The following is an 18,981-nucleotide window of genomic DNA, read 5'->3' as shown; positions in this document are numbered from 1 at the left end:
TTGAACAGGTTTTCAGATGATCCTGACGCTGCATTCAGCCCCAACCTTGGAGAACCACTGGCTTAGGGCTCTGGGACCCTCTGATTTGCAGCTGTGACCTCAGGCAAACACTCACTTATAGACCTGAGCCCAGAGACTAGAGAGCAGCCGCTTAGCCTCCTGGTTTCCCCCTTGAGAGGACAGTGACTCCAAGGCGGACGGGGAATGTGACATAGTAAGCAATGTGTATTTGATCTCTGTCCCCAGTTCTTGACATAGTACTCCTAAAACCCCTATAATTTCTTGAGTGAGGGCGTCTACACAGACCTCCCAAATCTCTTGGGCTGCAAGCGGCTTGCCCGGCACCATGTTGCCGTGAGGGACTTTGTGTATCCTGGATGTTCCATCCCCAGCCCCAGGGCCTCTGGGCCCAGAGCTCAGGAGAGCTCAGGAGGGGTTTGAGGAATGAATGAACATGAGGCAACTCCGTTTCTGCCAGGGGCTCTGCTTCGGCCGTGACTAGACAGCTGGTGGAAAAACAAGGCCTGTGCTGGGGAGAGTTGGTGGTTGGGGCGCAGATTGGGATGGGCCCGGACTGTCGGGGTCTGTAGTCGTTGGAAGGGATAGAAACACTGGCGCTCAGGGACGGGAAGGACTGTTCTGGAGAACCTCCATCAGGCCTGCTCGCCAAGCCTCTTTGGGGCTGGAAGATTTAGGGTTATCCTTGAGTTGAGACTCCAGTCTGGGTGGGGGGGTGGGCAACCACATCAATCATCTTAGCTGACACGTGACATGGAATCTGGCGGAGGCCACCAAGTGGAAGTATGACATGACTTCAAGAAATTTACCTCCTGGTGTAAGGGGTGCGGGATTCCTCAGTGCTGTTCCCATTGTCCCCACACCGGCCACCCAAGTTGTACGGGCAGACGCCTGCCTTCTAGAACAAGTGTAGCTTTAGCCCTCTGTTCTCTTGTGGGATAGAAGTGTGGGATTTCTTGGGTCTGTAGCTTCCTTGGACACACATGGGGACTTTCTTCGTGGCTTCCAGCCTTAATCACTCACTGTCCATGGGATCACCAGTGGGTCGTGGTCATCCACAAGATTCCTGCACAGCCAACACAAAGCTGCCTGGGCCCAGGGCTTTGAGATGAATAATGCCCAAGCCCTGGCCTCAGGAAGGAGAGAGAGACATCACAAATGTAGGGTGTCCCTCCGTTCCAAGGGAGAATGTCAAGCTGAGAACAAGACCCTGGATCCTCTAGAGGCTCAGAGCCCTAAGCCAAAGTTCAGGGCCCTGGGCTGGTGATAAACCTCGTGACTTCTGGGTGTGGGAGAGTTCTGGAAGTCATCTCGGTGCGCAGACTGGGCTTTCCAAGACATCTTCTTAGATTATGCAGTGAATGTGACATATCGTCTGAAATAAAGACAGTTCCAGAAACTGCTGGCCTTCTGATCCATGTGCACACAAAGTTTCCTGATTCTGAACAAAGGTGGGGGACTGAGCACTTGGTCCTCGGAACCAACCATCTCTGGACCGTTGGACGAAACACAGTCTGGTGGAAAGAACAAGGCCTTCGGAGTCAGCAGACCTTGAGTCACTCTTACTTACTGATTCTGTTACATCTGAAGGGTTGCTGAATTTCTCTGCGCTTGGAAGTAAGGGCACTCCTGGGGCCATGTGAGAGGTAACAGGGCCTAGTATCCAAGCCAGTGGAGGTGGCCACTTCGCTCCTCCCTCTGGTCCCTTCCCTGACCTCTCTGCCTCCTGGACTATACCATAGGCCCTCCAGAGACGTCTACGGACTCTGCTCATCACCTGACAGCTGATAACCGAGGATCTAAAGGCTCTGCTATGTGGAGGTGACCCCAGGACATTGGCTTTTTCTTAGGGCTGTCGGCACCAGCCTCAGGGACTCTAGGGCTGAGAGGGAAGCCAAACGGAGAACATGCTGGGACAAGAAGCTGTGGGCACTGCTTGGATCCAAAAACAGGTGCCAGAATGCAGGGAGCAGCATCTCAGGATCCAGGAATTGTGGTCTCTGGAGTCCCAAGCATCACAGAAAGAAAGCAGCCAGAGAGAGCTCCTGCCTTCCCCACGTCCAGAAAGGTGAAGCACTGACTTGAAATCTAAGGCTCTGCTTCAGAGACATAGGAGGAAATGACAGGACGTGACACAGGGGAGGAGACAGGTAGAGACGCTGAGCAGACGTGGGCCTCCTGCTGCCTGCGCCGGGGCTCCGGGCCCCCTGCCTCCGACGCCAGAGCTAACACGAGCTCCGGGCAGTTGTCGGCAGTGGCATACGTCAGCAGTCCATGGGCTGCCCTCCTGACAGCAACCCTCCCCAGGAAGTTTGCTTGTTTTTAAAGATTTATTTATTTATTTTAGAGCCGGGGAGAGAAAGAGAGCACAAGTGGGAGGGGGAGAGAGAGGATCTCAAGCAAACTCCGAACTGAGCTTGGGGCCTGATGTGAGGCTCAATCTCACAACCCTGAGATGCCCGATGGTGACACCCCCAGGCACCCCTGAGAAAGTATTATTTTGACCACCCTTGCTTCGCAGATGGGGACCCAGGTGCAAAGAGGAGTCCTACAGCTTATTGGGGGTGAGCAGGACGCTGGCCCTCCAGGTCTGACCCCGGGCCCGCACAGGAGCCACCATACCTGCCGTCCTCCTAGGTTAAGGGTCTGTGGGCCTTCCCACCTCGCCTCATGGCTGGGCAGGGCCCACCGGCTCGGGCTCCAGCCATGCACTGGGCCCAGAGCTCAGTCCACTCTCTGTTTTCATGCACCCAAGGACACCGAGATTCCAAGGACCAGGGGGTGCCAATCAGAACAGGGTGTGCGTGGCCTCAGGGCCTGGCAAAACCTCGGGGTCTGCAGACAAAACCAGACAGGAAAGAAGTCAGCCCTTCGTACATCGGGGAACGTCGAGGACATGGAAATATTTCCAAGCTTTAAAAAAAAAATTCTTAAATCCATATTTATGATTGGTAATAGCAACGAGAAAAGAATATCCACACCAACTGTTAGAAACAGATCAATAGGCACTGATTTGGGGGAGGAAACACGCGCATCTTACAAACACTAGCCATCCGCATTCGGTTTGAGCGCTTGACAAGAAAAGCGTGTGACTTCTGTACTTGCCTGAGACCCCTAGCCTGTGCTCCGTTCTAAACACACCAAAGAGCCAAGGAGAGCAGCGGTTGTTTGAATAAAAATGATACAGGCTGGTTGCCAGCAGGCAGCTGGGAACCACTGCCTTCTGGAACCGGCCCCTGTGTCTCCTCCGTCCGCCTCTGGAGCTGATGGGCCATTGCGAGCCCACTGCCCCGGTGTCTCTCCAGCCTAAGGAAGTGAGGGCTCCAGGGGAGGGCTCTGGGCAGCTCATGCAGACAGAATTTACTAAGTTTTTCTCTTTATTGGAAACACGGTACATGCTTATTATAAGCATGAAGTTAAAATAATTCACACAGGTCCGCGTTAAATGAATAAATCCCACCTCCCAGAGACAGTGAGGCATGAAGCCCATTGGGGCAAATGTCCTTCGGTCCCTCTCCAGGCACAGACACTCTTCCCCAAAGGGTGCCTGGAGGGTGAGAAGGAACGGGGCCCCAGCTCTGCAGCTGTCTCTCATCGACGGGGCGGGGGTGTGGAGAAGGAGGAACACCACGCTGGCATTTTAAACAAGATGCCCCTTTCGCTACTAGGTGAAGGTTTCATGCAAAAGGAAATCCCAAGATGGCCCCAAAGGGAGGGAACTGCCCTGTTAGAAGGCTGGGGGGCAGCTCTGGCCCCTCTCTTGCCCCCCTCCCTGCTCTGCCCGCAGGGGCTCCCCTGGGGAGGACAGGACCGAGGAGACTGTTCGGCAGGTGCACGGAGCTGGATGGGCGCCGGAGACGCCCCACACTGACCCTCCGCATCCCAGGAGGGGTTTCTCAGAACACTGCGGCTGCGACATCAAGCCTCCAATCAGGCAGAATAAGTCCTTAAGGATAGTTTTCTCTAGTGATTATACTGGCTGTTGAGTAAACCTTATTAGTAATTAGTTTGCCAAAGATAGCAGCCCCTCGGAGATCAGAAGAAATGGTAATTGCTACAGGCAGCCGGTCCAGCTCTTTGCAGCAAAAATCAACACCGCCCCCCGGGGATTTCTCCGGAGTGATTTACACCCTGGAGCCTCAGGCCTGGGCTCTGCAGCTCAGCAAGGACATCAGCCTCCTTGAGACTCAGTTCACCCCTGCACGGCACTTCACATCCGACCTTGCAGACCTGCGCCCTTGCCAACTAGCTGGGGGGCCGAGGGGGTTCTGGGGTACGTCATGGATCTGGGGGTGGACGGCCAGAGCCCCGCCAGCAGGAGCCTGGGGAGGCCGGGGGAGTGCAGATGAGGGAGGGGCTGGACCATGTCGTGAAGGACCCGGGACCTCACACCAGGATGAGAACTGACAGGATCAGATCATTGGTAGGAAGGAAAACTTTCAAGATAGGGTGACAGTGGGCTACAAGGCGGCAGGAACGCAGGAAGGGAGACCGGTGCAGGGGCCACGGCAGTGACTATGGGGGGTGGGTGTCAAGACCTGCCGGGGGAAAGAGAAGTGGCAGATCTCCGCAGACCATCCCATGGCCTTCAGCCGTGGGCGGATAATGGGGAGTTGTTCAGAGTTTTGTTTCCGTGTGATTTGGGATAAACCGGGACCTCTCTGTCCCGCCCCATCACACCTCCCATCCCGCAGTGACCGGACATCGCAACTGCGGCAACACGTGGTCTTCCCAGAGGGAGGGAAGTCCAAGCAGGGGAGAGTCCTAGGGACATCTGTGCTTAGGGGCTGGAGCGGGGCACGGCTCAGGAGACCAGGAGGGGCATCAGAGCTGGGTGAGCCGGACCAGGAGAGGGCAAGGTCACGGGCAGGTGCAGAAGGAGCACCAGAGACATGATGATGTGAGAACTTGTCAGAGTGCCCGTGGCGAGGGTGGTGGGGACCTTCGCTAGAGCACGAGGTGGACATGGGCGAGGCTGAGGAGTGAGCAGAAGTGGAAAGGGGAAGACAGGAGCCCAGCTGCTCTCCTGAGAGCAAGGAGAGCCCTGGGCATGAGTACGGGGGGCAGGGAAGTGGCAGTCATCCTGAGCACAGGGAAAGGGTGCGGGGAAGCCCGTTCTGGAAGCGATGAACCCGGACCAGAGGCACCTTGGCGGATGGGAGACGGTCTGTTCTCGAGCCTGAGAACAGTCCACCCCCTGTTGGACTCTGGGTAGATTCCCACTGCTTTCTGGGCTCTGGCTTCCTGAGCTGGTGTGATGGTTCCACCTTCCTAACCCCCTTCAGTGTGATGATTCCTGGGCTGAGGGCCTGGGCCAAAAGGGTCTGCCGGGCAGGCTCTCTCTTAGCCCTTGTATGTCTCCTCCAGGCAGTTGCAGCAGTCTGCACAGTGCAGGTCAGCCAACTGGCACTCGGGTCAAACCCGCCCAGGGCTACACGGGAGTAAGTGGCAATTTCAGGCTTCGACCCAGGCCCTCCCGGCCCAGCCGAGGCCCTTGGCCCTCCATGTGAGCATCGCTGGGACAGGTGTGGGACAGGCAAAGGGGCCAGTCAGTGGCTGGCTGGCTGGTTGGATGGATGGATGGACAGATGGCTGAGTGGGCGTATGGGTCCATGGGTGGATGGAGAAAGAAACTAATTTGCCAATAAATGTATCTCGTCTCTTCTGGACTGCCTTCTTCAGGATGATTTTTTTCCTCTTTTGGGTAAAGGCTCAGACTTCCAGTTATCTTCCCCCTCCAGCCTGCTCCTCCTCTGAGATGTGGGGGCAACTCCTGTATGTAGAGGAGTGAATGTGCGTGAGTGTGCCTGTGTGGGCACGAGAGGGCAAGCGTGTGAGCATATGCCTGTGCAGGTGTATGTGTGTGCATGGGTGTGAGTGCCATCTCCTGGGGCTTCACGGAGACAGGCTGGGTCCCTGGCTCTCCCTGCTGCAGTCCCCAGATGGGTCTTGCTCGGGCGCTGGCTTTGAGCCTGGCCATTTGACCTCCTAAGGTCTGTGATGCCACACGGACTGGATTCTGGCTCCGTCTTGCCCCAGGAGCATCTCCACTCTGCCCGCAGGCCTTCTTGTGTCCACCAGCCTCCTTGGCATCTGGGCATCCCCTCCCCAGGAAGCCTGGGAACTTCCAGACCCCCTGCAGCGTGCAAGGTGTTTGCTTCATCGTCGCACACCAAGACGTCTCCCTCCCCAGGGCCACACACTGGCTCCTGCACACCAGGAGGAAGGTGCGTCCTCTCCCGGACCAGCGGTCTGCTCAAGCAAGTTCCCCCCACCTTCCTGGATGCTGGTACACGCCCCAGCCCTGGGCCACCATAGGGTGGGGACGATGGGGCACAACTCGTCCCTCCTCCGTGCTCCACCCCACAGTGCTCCAGGTCAGAGGGCAGGTGTCCATTCCCAGGACCCCAGAGTGGTCCATCTGGAGTTACCACTCTTCTCCCCCATCCACGGGCCGGGTTTAGTTTTTGATGTATTGGGAAGAGGTTAGGATTTCTTTCAGGACAAATCCTGGTTTTCAGGGAGGCTGTCTTGCTTGCTACAGGCTCAAAATCCGATTCTGGATGTCCGAACTGGATGTTGCCTTCCTCTCTCTCTGAGTTTCTGTCTCAGTAACCGAAACCATCCCCGAGGAAAACCGGGGATCCTATCACCGTACCCGAAGTGTAAAGTCAAACCTCACTATTTTGGGAAGTCCTTCTCACCGTTATGCTGGCTCAGTGATCTGCCGGCTGAAATGTCTGGTTCAGACCTCAAAACTTGGAAGGGAAAGGTGGAGGTGATCGACACTCAATAAACAGTCCCCATGGCCAAGTGTGTTCCCTCCACCCCCCTAAATCTCCCCCGGCCCCCTGCAGCCTGGGATTCAGGCAGGGAACATGGGAACAAGGCTCAGAGACGGAAGGCAGCTTAGCCAAGACCACGCAACCAGAGCGAGTGGAAGAGTCAGGACTCCAACCCAGAACTCCTGATCCCAAGCCTGGGCTCCTTCCAGCTGCCATGGTGACGTTGTGCTCCGCGGGCCCAGATGCCGGGCGCTTGCAGCCTGGCACCAGGAGTAGCCAGGGGACAGCGCTGGGCACCGACGCCGTGTCCCCACCCGCCCAACTTCCGAGCTGTTTGGAAAGGAGGTAAGGACATGGTCTCCAGTCCCCACCCTCCGAGGAGCGGCCTCTGGTTCAGAGGAGCAGGTGACACCCACACAAGAGCCAGAACCAGGAGGTGAGAGAAAGGAGGAAGCGGGGCACCCGCAAAAGTGGGTTAGGAGGTGCTCAGGCAAGGGGAGCTCTGGAGCGGAGAGAGCGGTCACCCCTTCCAGGAGCGGCCGGGCCCCAGGGGTGGCGGCGGCAAGGGCGGGGAAGCCGGCTGCCAGCCCCGAGGCGGAGGGACCAGCTGAGAAGTAAGAGGAGTGAGAAGGAGGAGCCCGGCCGGCCGCTGGCCTTTTCTCTCCGCACAGCGGTGCCGATGGCAGGAAAAGGTTCACACGGCGGACCAGTCTGTATTTTCGTGGGCAGTCGGGGAGCGTTCATCTGCTGCATGCGATGCTGTGGGGATCGTGGGTACAAATCCAGATGGCCGCCGACTGTTACTCCGTGTCGCAGAGATGCTCCTCAAGGCAGGCTACAGATGGGTCGGACTGTGCTGTGGGAGGGTCTCAGGGACCCCCTCCTTTCCTGGGATCTTGACGACAGAAGTCACCACGACACCAGGGACATGGGGTTCTGACCCCAGCCTGGCCCATTCCCCTCTGCCCTGCGCGGCCCCTGGGTGCCCGGTGACAAACTACCCAGAATATAGTTTTTTTTTTTTTTAATTAAAAAAAATTTTTTTTTCTTAAAGATTTTTTATTTATTTGTCAGAGAGAGAGAGGGAGAGAGAGTGAACACAGGCAGAGGCAGAGGGAGAAGCAGACTCCCCGCCAAGCAAGGAGCCCGATGCAGGACTTGATCCCAGGATGCTGGGATCATGACCTGAGCCGAAGGCAGCCGCTTAACCAACTGAGCCACCCAGGTGTCCCCAGAATATAGTTTTTAAAGACAGATTTTTCTGATTAGAAAAATAATTTGCATTTAATAAAAATGCAAAAAAAGCGTAAGGAAGAAAGAATAGCCAGCTAGACAAGTGCTACTCACAGAGGTGCAGCCTCGGGCATCTCGATGTAATACTTTCCTGCCTGTTTCATCTAAACGCCCGAAACACGTGTCATAGATCCGTGTGCATAAAGTAAATTCATAACCGATCACATAGTGTAACATCGTTTTGGAGTCTGTATCATTACGGGTCAAAAAGTTCTTCAGAAACATAACTTAGCGATCGCCCCACAACAGCCCATCCTATGAAAGCATACCGCCACGCCTCCGGGCAGGGCCAGGTTTCTCCCCCAGAAATACTGCAGTGTGCCAGGAATGCACAGCGCTGTTCCCTCCAGGGACTGAGGGCCTGACCTGCCTTCGAGGTCACACACTTGGAGAATGTGCCAGAAGCGGGACTGGTGGTGGGGGAGAAGGCCCCAGGCACCTGGATGAGCCCTCTCCCCATCCTCGACCTGAAAGGCGGCACCTGTTTTTCCCAGCATGGCCCATCTCCAGCACCGAAAAGCACTGTTACTGCAAAAGGCAAAAATGGCATCTCTTTTATTGTCTGAAAGCTCATTAAATGCTAAACCCCACCACGCCACGGAAAGCTATCTCCCGGCTTCTAAGCCCTTAACCAATTTCTGATACTAAGCAATCTGGAAACTGGGCTTCCAAGCAGCCTCTCACAGTTGGCCTGTGGGAACCAGGCCTGGCGAGAGGGACCGTGGCAATGACACCCGCCCAGGGCCTGCCTCCTACAGGCAGCAGTTGCGGTGCGCCAAGACAGGAAGTTATCCCCGTGGAGTTCCAGCACATTCCCAGGGAGCCTAGGGCTAAGAGCTCAGGGCTGAGTGACCGGCCTTCTCTCCTGCCTTGAGGAGGGAGCTGGCGTGACTACATCAGGCCCAGAAGGTTAGGACCTATTATGAAACAAACCCCTGAACCACGGAGTGTCAGAGTTGGAGGACTCTGATGTGGAGGCCCAGAGAGGGGAAGTAGCTTTTTAGAGGTCACACAGTGGGGTATTAGCCCAGATCTTTGCCTTTTATCTAGCGCCTCTATAGCTCTGTGGATCTTTTCGGAATGCTCCATGCTCGTTATTAGATTTTATTCTCGAAAGAATCCTATGAAGTAGGCAGAGCTGAGAGTATGGGTGTGAAATTTCTCTGGCAATGATACCGTCTGGTGATGGTGAGAATATCAGTGACTAGAGCTAACATTTCCTTGCTCTGTGCCTGGGTCTCTACTTGGGTGCTTTATAAGAATTTTCTCATTGAATTCTGTAACAACCCTAAAGACATTTGCTTCTTCATCTATTACTGGAGAGGAAGCGGTTTCAGAAGTTACTCCGACACTCACTGCCACGACTTACAGGACGATCTCAGACCGCTCAGGAGATCTGGGGCATAGTTGCTGTCCAAGAGCTGCTCCAATGCTCACCGGGGCCTGCCACCACAAGGAAGTTTCTAGAAACGAAGCCAGCCATCTTTCCGATGCCCACCATGGATAGCCATTCAGCCCTGGTCAGGGCTGGGGTGAAGAGGAGATGGGGAGGGTGTGGCAGTGACGTCACGGACTTGTGGTCAAGACGAGCCCCCACAGGCAGGAAGATGGCATTCCATCTTTGTCGTCTTGGACTGGGAAGAGTTAGCCAGCCGAGGTCTGCCTTCCTCTCTCCTGCCACCTGTCATTTCCAAAACAGTTCCTGCTGAATGACGCATTCTTCCTCCCAACTCCAGCTGCAAGACTCCTCGTTCTCTCTCATCTGCCTCAAGGTTACCCTGGAGAATCTGTTTGGAAGAGAGTTCTAGTCCCGCTCCCGGCCCCCCACACCTCCACCTTCAGTGTCTCTGGAGAAACTCACCTGGGGAGACAAGACGCCTTGGGTCTGGACCTCTGGCTCAGTGGGAGCCTCCTGGCTCACAGCTCCCACGCCCCCTCCTCCTGGCTCACACGCCCCCTCTTCCTGGCTCATAACTCCCACGCCCCCTCCTCCCCAGCCTCAGCTACTCACCATGAACATGACTTTCTGGGCCTCAGTTTCCCCAGAGAGAATCGCCATCTGTCACTTCAACTGTGCAGCTATGGCCCGCAGAAGGGCAAATAGGCTCCTGGGACCTACCAGCCTCTCTCCAGCTGGCTGGCCGCCCTCACACCCTGGTCCTTGGGCTCACCTCTCTTGCACCAGGGGCTTTCCTGTTCATCATGTAACACCTCTGCAGAATGTCTTCCTCGTGGTTCATTCTTGGCAAATGACTTGGGCGCCAGCTCTGATCAGTCACTCTCTGTGCTGTGCCCATGGTGCCTTATACATTCCTCCAGGGCAGCTTGGACGTGTACACCTCTGGCCTCTTGTTCAGGCCAGGAGCTTCTCAAGACCACAGTCTGAGTCTTCTTTGACTCCTGGTGGCACACTCATGGCGACGGTGAACCAACAGTGGCTGAATACAGAATCTGGGGAACTGGGAGGTGCTTCTCTTTCTGTCTGCCTCTCTCTGCGTATAAATGATCTTTCTGAGTGGATAAGGAGAAGAACTTTGAAAGCCTGCTCAGCCCCCTTGTATGACCAGAGTCACCCTTCCTCGTCTTTCTGGCTGTTTCTCAGCTGGGCCCCTTGCACGTGTGTTGGGGGGCTTCTATAGAATGGCTTTGAGAAAGCCTTCCCTGGTGGCTGGTCATCTCCTCACGCTGACTCGGGTGCCCTCAGCCATTCACCCCTCCCTCCTGCTTCGCTGTCTGGCCGGCCTGTGAACTCCTCATCTCTGGCCATGGCTGGATCCAGGCCCAAGTTTCATAGGGGCTTATTGACTGAATGAAGGGCTGAGAGAGAAGGACTGGTTCTCTCAGGTTGAAATGCAGAAGCTGCATGTCGTGAGAGGCCGTGTCCCCTGAGAGAGGACTTCTCTGCCCCATCGGTCATACCAGGCTTTGACAACACACGACAAGCCACCGAGGCTCTCATGCTGCTGACCTTTCTGGGCCACGAGGGTTTCTGCTGCAGCTCGCCCACGCCAAGTCCCTCCGCTTCCCTCCCCCATCCAAGGTGACCCCTGGGGGGTCTCAGTCCACCTCCTGGATAAGCAGAGGCCACCCTTGCCCTTCGGCAATCAGAGACAGTAAAAGCAGTTAACTGGCAGTTTCCCCGAGGACTGCGGACGTGATTTCACGTAGGGAATGTGTCCCTGACTCCGTTTGGCAAGAAGATTGCAGAGTGGATTTGAAACTTCCCGACTCCAGGGGAGGAATAGATACAAAATCACCAAACAGATGGCCTCCCCGATCCTTTCTCACTTCCCCGCCAGAATCCCATTTCTGTCACCTTGCAACGATACAGAATTTATAGACATCTTCCTCTCCTACAAAGGAAAATCAAGTCTGAGAAACACAGAGTCCTTAATATGACACTTCTCTCTCCCAAGGGTCCCCTCTGTGTCCTGCAGAGCACTTAGTCCACATCAGCTGCTGGGGCCAGACAGGCCCCTTCCTCCAGGCAGGGGTCTGCACAGGAGGTGGGGGATCTTCCCCCTCCCCGCCCCCCCGAGGGCACCGCGCGGGCTCTGAGGTCACCGGTCTTGGGGGTTCCAGAGTGAGAACTGGAGATGAATTTCAGTGGTGAGTTGTGAGCTCTTGTTTACTCTGGTGTCTCCTCTTCATAAAATGAAATAGTAATACTTTCAGGGCTGTTTGAGGATTAAACCCCCAGATTACCCAAAGTATGGGTCCAAGGCATAGATACTATATAATTAACTCCGCTTCTCCTTCCCTCTCATGCCCCACCTGGGTGTATATCCTAACAGGGACTGTGGCTCACATCGGGGCTGGGACCAGGGGCCGGGGCCAGGGGATTTTTGAGAATTAGAAGAATCCGTTGTGTAAAACGAAGCTGGGGTTTTCAAACAGCAGCAGAAAACCAGGTGTGCGGCCAGAGCAGAGAGTGCCTGACAGCCGGTGGGGGGGGGGGAAGACATAGAACCCCAAATATGCTATTTTCATTTCAAATAAGTGGTAAAACAAAATAAATAAAAGAGACTCATACCATAGAACTAAATGCCGCTGAACTGGACTAAATATTATGTGTTTAAAAAAATTTTTTTTAATACCAGGAGAAAATATTGTTTAATATCTACACATCCTAGGGGGCACCTGGGTAGCTCAGTCAGTTAAGTGGCTGCCTTCAGCTCAGGTCATGATCCTGGGGTCCTAGGATCGAGCCCCACCTTGGGAGCCTGCTTTTCCCCCCTCTCTCTCCCCCTGCTTGTGCTCTCTATCAAGTAAATAAATACAACCTTTTTTCTAAAAAACTATACTCTTCTAAAAAAATATTATCTACATATCCTAGAGGTGAGAAAAGACTTTCCAAACATGATGCCCAAGGTAGAAACCATCAAAAAGAAAAATCGTTAGATCTGGTCATAAAACAAGAATATTTCTCAAACCAGCCATAAATACAACCAAAGGCAACCCACAACCTTGGAAAATATATTTATAACGTAGAAGGGTAGAAAGAGGTCCAACAACCAGAATATATGAGGAGCTGGTGAAAATCAGTAGAAAAGAAGTACACCAGTAAGAAATGCGGAAAGAGCATGGAAAAGATCTCACAAAGAGGAAATATGGTTGGTCAATATACGAATAAATGTTCAATGATGGGTTAATCAAAGAAAGGCTAAATTGTTCTTGTTTTGCAGTATTTGGTGAGTGAAGATGCAGATAAATTTGCATTCTCATATCCTACTCTTGAATATATAAATGGATAAACTTTTTATAGAGGCATCTTGGCGATATATTTTTAAAATCTCAGTTTTCTCATATGCTTTGACCCAATACTTTTATCTCTAGGAGTTTATCCCCAGGAAATAATCATGATTCTGTAGAGAGGCTTAGGTCCAAGTACAATTGTGGTGGCCTTGTTCACCCAGACAAAAATGTAGACAAAATAGAGGGCTGACATGACACTATCTTTAATATTATGTGATCATTAAAATAATGTAGTGGAGAATATGTGTGTCTATATTAGTGAATAATATATGTACCTTGCCATTTACATGTGCCTATGTATAGGTACTTAAATAACATACAGGTGAATAGTCAGCGACATAGAGAAAGTTATTATGTATTGTTAGCTGAGAAAAAAGAGCAGGTTAAAAGCCAGTAAGTGTTCATTATACGCTCTGATTCGTTTTCTGAGTACATATATGAGTACCGAGTAATACTGTATATACGTGGACAGCATATGTTGATCTCAAGAGAATAATTTTCATATTGTACTATTTGGTTCTCAGCGTCTTCTGCTTTTCTCTGTGATGAATATTTATTACTTTGCAACAAGACAAAATTTTTATTTTAAGAAATTTTTTATTTAAAGAAAAGAATGCTCCATTTTGACTACTGCTGGTTACATCGTCCTAAGCCTGTGGCTGAAATGTAAGTTCACGAGGGTGATCGATGCAAAGTGAGTGCCAGCTCATGCCTGAGAACACCTGTTCCAGAGGGAGTTTAAAGAGAACATCTGGAGACAAAAATCTCCACTCTGGGAAAAAAAAATGAGTGAAATGGGAACATATGTTAAAATAAAGGACATATTCAAGTCGTTTAAATATAGAACCAAGATTAAACAATTTTGGGAACATTATGATATGAGTATTATAATTTAAAAATAAACTGTACGAGATACAAAAATAATAATATTATATATACATTGAGTGTAAGAAAGTTAAACAATGCAAACTCATCATCTGTATCAGTCAGGTGAGATGCTATTTAAAGTTTAAATACACTATTATAATTATTTGTCTAATTTAAAATTTTTCATGAGTTTAGTGTAGGTTTTCTCAATCTTGACACTATTGATATTTTGAGCCAAGTGATTCTTTGTTGAGAAGGCTGTCCTGTGCGTTGCAGGATGTGACCACACCCCTGTCCCCTGCCCACTAGACACCGGTGTTGGGACAATCCCAAAGTCTCCAGATAATGTCAGACGTCTCTAGAGAGATGGTCCACTTAAGAACCACTGCCTCAGAGGAATCTTTAAAGAATCTTTTCTTGTAATTGGAAAAATAAAAGATCTAAAATTTATAAAAAATAATAAAGGACCAAAGATGGCCCCCAAAGTCCCATCTAGATAGAAAATAGGTTCTCTGTATTCTCTTGCCGGGTGTGGCTTTGCTGGCTGCGGTCACCGTCCAGATGGGCAATCACGGAGTAGGTGTCTGAGTGGGTCAGGTGGGAGCTGCAGGAGGGCTGCGAAGCTGGAAAATCCACACCAGTGACACGGGAAGCCAGTGCCGGGAAGGTGAGTCATGAGCTCAAGAGGGAGGGTGACCCTCGCAGTGAGAGCTTGGGTTGTGTGCACAGCATCTTGCTGCCTCCCTGGAGAGGGATGGGCTTGGCCTCCTTCCATAACCTCGTTGCTCCCGCAGCCCTGGGAGATCCCCTTCCAAGAGACAATGGCCTCAGCCCAGGGGGCTCACTGAAGCAAAGCTGGGTAGGAGAGATCGTTTGCATCTGGAGGTGGAAAATGGGTTGAGCGCTTGGTCATTGTCCCCTGGGTCCAGGGGGTAGCTGGTAGAAGCCCTAAGAGCAGCAGCATGGGGGGTCCGAGAAGGGCAGACGTGAGCAGCTGCAGAGCTGTGTGACCGCAGAGCTGGGGCATCCTGACCCTAGGTCCAAGGCCCTGTGCTCCCAGGACTGGCGCCTGCACCTGCCCGTGCCTGCGCCCAGGCCCTGTGTTCCTGCAACACTCTTCCGAGGCACCTTGAGATTCTTAATATAATTTCTGCACGAGGGTCCTTGTTTTCTCATGGTGTCCTGGGCCAGCTGTGAATTATGTGAATTATGCCCATTGTGAATTAGGGACCCAGTCCCTGTTTTCTTGATTGTTACTAGGGTAACGTTCATACACAAGAGTCACCCTTTCAACCATTTTAAATTATATGGTTCAAGAGCTTTCAGGATAATCCCACTGTTACGCCATCATGATGACTACTTATTTCCAGAAGGTTTTCATCCCCCCCAAAAGAAACCCCACTCCATTAGGCTTTCAGCTCCCCATTTCTCCCCGGCCCCAGTTCTAATCTATTGTCCATCTATGTGGCTCTGCCTGTTCTGGACATTTCCTCTAATGTTGGGATCGTTGGATATGTGGCCTTTTGTGTCTGGCTTCCTTCCCTTGTGGTTTCCAAGTCCACCGGCATCGTACGGGGGGCAGAGCGGCCTTCGTACAGCCGCTGATGCCCATGGCTGGAAGTCCTCCATCTCCCTACTCCGGCACCTGTGGAGGTCCACTTGGGCTGCTCTGACTTGTTGGCTGTTCTAAGTCAGTCCTGCGGGAGGAGCACCTGTGGACCGGTGTTGGCGCGGCATATGTTTCCACTGCCACCTCGGAGTGGATTACGCTGGCTTCCCTCCTTGAGGGAGCGCCAGACCGTTTGCCAGCAGCTGCCCCACTTACCTTCCCGCCGGCTCGGGAGACGGTCCCGATGCCTCCCTGTCCTCGTCACCACTTTCTTCTCGTGGATTTGACTGTGACCTTCCTAGCAGGTGTGACTTGCTGCTAGGTAACGCCTGGAGGCTTCGACTCGCGTCTCACTGACAACCAAGGGTGCTACGTGTCGTCCACTCACGGGCCGTTTGCAGCTCTCCTCTGGGTAAGGGTCTAGCAGACGCTTTGCCCATTTGTCTCCTGGCTCTTGGTCTTTTCATAGTTGACTTGGTCCCTGCATTTGGATCTCCCTCATTTTGCCCCCCGCCCCCAAATCCCCAGGACGGTCTGTCTCTTCCCTCAGGAACAAGTCTTCTTTTCTTTTACCCAAAAAAGATCACAGATACTTAATTTTTACAGTTTCCTCTCCCTTTCCTCGAAGCCCCTCTAAAGGGGCTAGTCTCTCCTTTGTTTAGTTTTCATCGCCCCCCCACAAACCCCCCAATGCCCAATATTTTGGGCAGGGTCATCCTGGCTCACTCGACATTTGAGACTATTTTTAAATTCACTTGTGAAACCTTAGACAATTAGCATAATTCTGAGACTTCCTGCCCATTTGGGAGGAAAGCAAGCCACTTGCCTCCCTCAGCCATGGCTTCGTGAAAAAGCTCATCAGCGTGGGGGCCGTGAGCGGGCGCTTCCCTGGAGGCAACCACCGGACAGGTGGTGACTCTTTGCTTCTTAAGTCTGACACGGTGGAGGTTGCACTTTGACGGTTTCCAAAGGACTGAAGTGTTCGATGGCGGTCCGGGCTACATGAGGTTTCTGACAAAGCTGGAGAACAGTGGTTTCTCCTGACACAGTCTTACAGGAAGGGTTTTTGTTGTGGTTGTTGTTTGTTTTTGACATGCGTACCCAAGATCCCCAAGGCGCTGAGACGAAGACCATCAGCCCTCTCCCTCTGTTGGGGTCCAGCAGCATCTTCATTCAAATCGAACACACCGCACTGGGTTGTCCCTCATTCTTTCTGCCTTTTTTCTGGTATAAAAAATTGAATGTATCTCCCAGCTGGGGTAGATTTTGGAAAAGAGGAAATAAAATCAAGGCAATCATATCACTGTTCAGATTAGGATCAAGCGCCAAAGTCCCAAAGTGGTGGGAATGGCCGCGTGGCTGCTCAGGTCCCCTATCCTGAGACCTTACACTTGTGCCAAAACGAGAGAGGGCACAACCTGGGGAGCCCAGCCCAAGGTCCTGAGAAACCTTGGTCTTGATACTGAATTTGGATGACTTTTCTAAAAAGATAAAGAGAAAAAAAGCTGTCATCTCTCTGCTGGTTTATTATTTTTCTTAAGGATTTTATTTATTTATTTGACAGAGAAAGAGAGAGAGAGATCACAAGTAGGCAGAGAGGCAGGCAGAGAGAGAGAACAGAGAAGCAGGCTCCCTGCTGAGCAGAGAGCCCGATGCAGGGCTCGACCCCAGGTCCCTGAGATCATGACCTGAGCTGAAGGCAGCGGCTCACCCCACTGAGCCTCCCAGGGGCCCCTCTCTGCTGGTTTATTGAGAGAGGAAGGGAAGAAGGGAATACGGTTTGCCCCTGACTGGGTGGGGCTAGGGGCTGCGCCGAGGGGTCCCATCTAGTGATTGCCTGGACCCCAGGGTCACCTGACACTTCTCCATACGTCCCGCACCTGCTGCTCCTTCTGGCCAGCCCGGACAGCTGCAAGGGGCAGACCTCTCCTGCCAGCCACAGGAGGCTGCCTCCCCTGCGCCGGCGCTGGGGGTGAGGAAGCTGGGGTCCGGTATTCCAGCAGCTCCGTCGGAGGAGACAGATGCCTACAGAAACAACCGTGGGCCAGGCAGATGGCCACGAGGGCTAAAATAGAGGCTCATAGACTGTGGGATCTGAGAGAGAGAGAGAGAGAGAGAGAGATGGACTGCGACGGGGAGCTGGGGGAGGGCCTCTCTAAAGACGTTTTGGAGGAGGCGGGGTTGGGGCCGGCCCCTGAAGAAGAACAATGGACACGAACAGTCGTGGAGACTAATGACAAGCGTGACCACGTGTGCCCGGAACTGTTCCAAGCATTTAACACCTCTTACATCAGAGGAGGCCGTTAGCATTAGCGATCATTTCACAGAGGAGGAAACGTGGCCACGGAGATGGGACAGCATTTGACAAAAGGACTTGAACGCGGCAGAGCCGAGTTTTGACTCTAAAGATTTTATTTATTTATTTGACAGAGAGAGATCACAAGTAGGCAGAGAGAGAGAGAGAGGAGGAAGCAGGCTCCCTGCTGAGCAGAGAGCCCGATGCGGGACTCGATCCCAGGACCCTGAGATCATGACCTGAGCCGAAGGCAGCGGCTTAACCCACTGAGCCACCCAGGTGCCCCCGAGTTTTGACTCTAGCAGCCTGACTGGACGCTATGGACAGTCGGAGCCGAAACAAGGGAACTGCAAAGCGCGCAGAAGACACTGGAGTGGGGGCGGGGGGACACTGGGGGTATGCTGTGAGCTGACCGCTGGCCAGAGAAGGGCCTAGAGTACTGAAGTGGGAGGTGCAGACGCTGTCGCTGTCACGTGCAGGGCACCCGGGCAGACTTGTGGTTTCTAACCATCGTCATAGGCTGGGGAGACATGGCAGGGAGGGAGAACATCCAGCCCGCGGAGTCTCACATCTCGGAATTCCTGTCTGAGGTGTTATGCATCTAGACATGGAAATCACAAGCGGCTTACACATCACGCGGTGCCTTCACTAGCATCTTTGACGGGATACCCGGCGTCAGTCACGGGGGGCCCACAGCTCAGCCGCCCCAGGCGTGCTCGCAGGTGCCCCTGGGCTGCCGGGAGCTGCGTCACCTGGCTCTCGTGCCTAGGATACCCCTTGGGCCAGTTTTTCCTAAACGACAGCTCCCAAGACCCTTAAGCTTTCCTCTGCTCTTCCCAAGAAATCTGGAGGAAAGTCCTATGGTCACAACAGGGCATGACTGTCCCCATCTGTCCCCCAGTGCAATGCCTCCTGCTCAAAATGGGGGTAAAGCCCTCAGCAGGCTCTCCCCTTTGTCCGTGTCCCTCTTAACCCTTTCTTAAAAAGACAAAAATCAAGAACACTAGATTTTGACGACAGGTCAGATCTCTCCAGGCAGTTTATGACCTCATCCCTGGGCCAAAAATCTCCTTCTGTCCATCAATGGCCAACTCACACCTAAGATGACCAGTGTAGAAAACAGGCCTGAGGAGTTCTTCCTAGGACAGTTGAAGGCAGAAAGGGGAGCCTAGAACACAGGTTCGCCTTGAGTTTCCAGCCTCCTGTTAGCCTGGGGATGGGGACAGAGAGGGGGCTCTCCCCAGGGCATCCCGACCAAAGCAGGAGGGTGTCTCAGGGGGACCCTGCTTCAAACCCCTGCCCGTCCACAGGAGCCGGACACACGTGCCGGGCTTCACCTGATCTGATTGGCCTCAGGG

The sequence above is a fragment of the Mustela putorius genome, unplaced genomic scaffold (genome assembly GCF_011764305.1).
Source record: "Mustela putorius furo isolate JIRA1106 unplaced genomic scaffold, ASM1176430v1.1 tig00000813_pilon_pilon_pilon, whole genome shotgun sequence".
In the NCBI taxonomy this organism is placed as follows: Eukaryota; Metazoa; Chordata; class Mammalia; order Carnivora; family Mustelidae; genus Mustela; species Mustela putorius.
Note: the sequence above shows the minus strand (reverse complement) of the source record.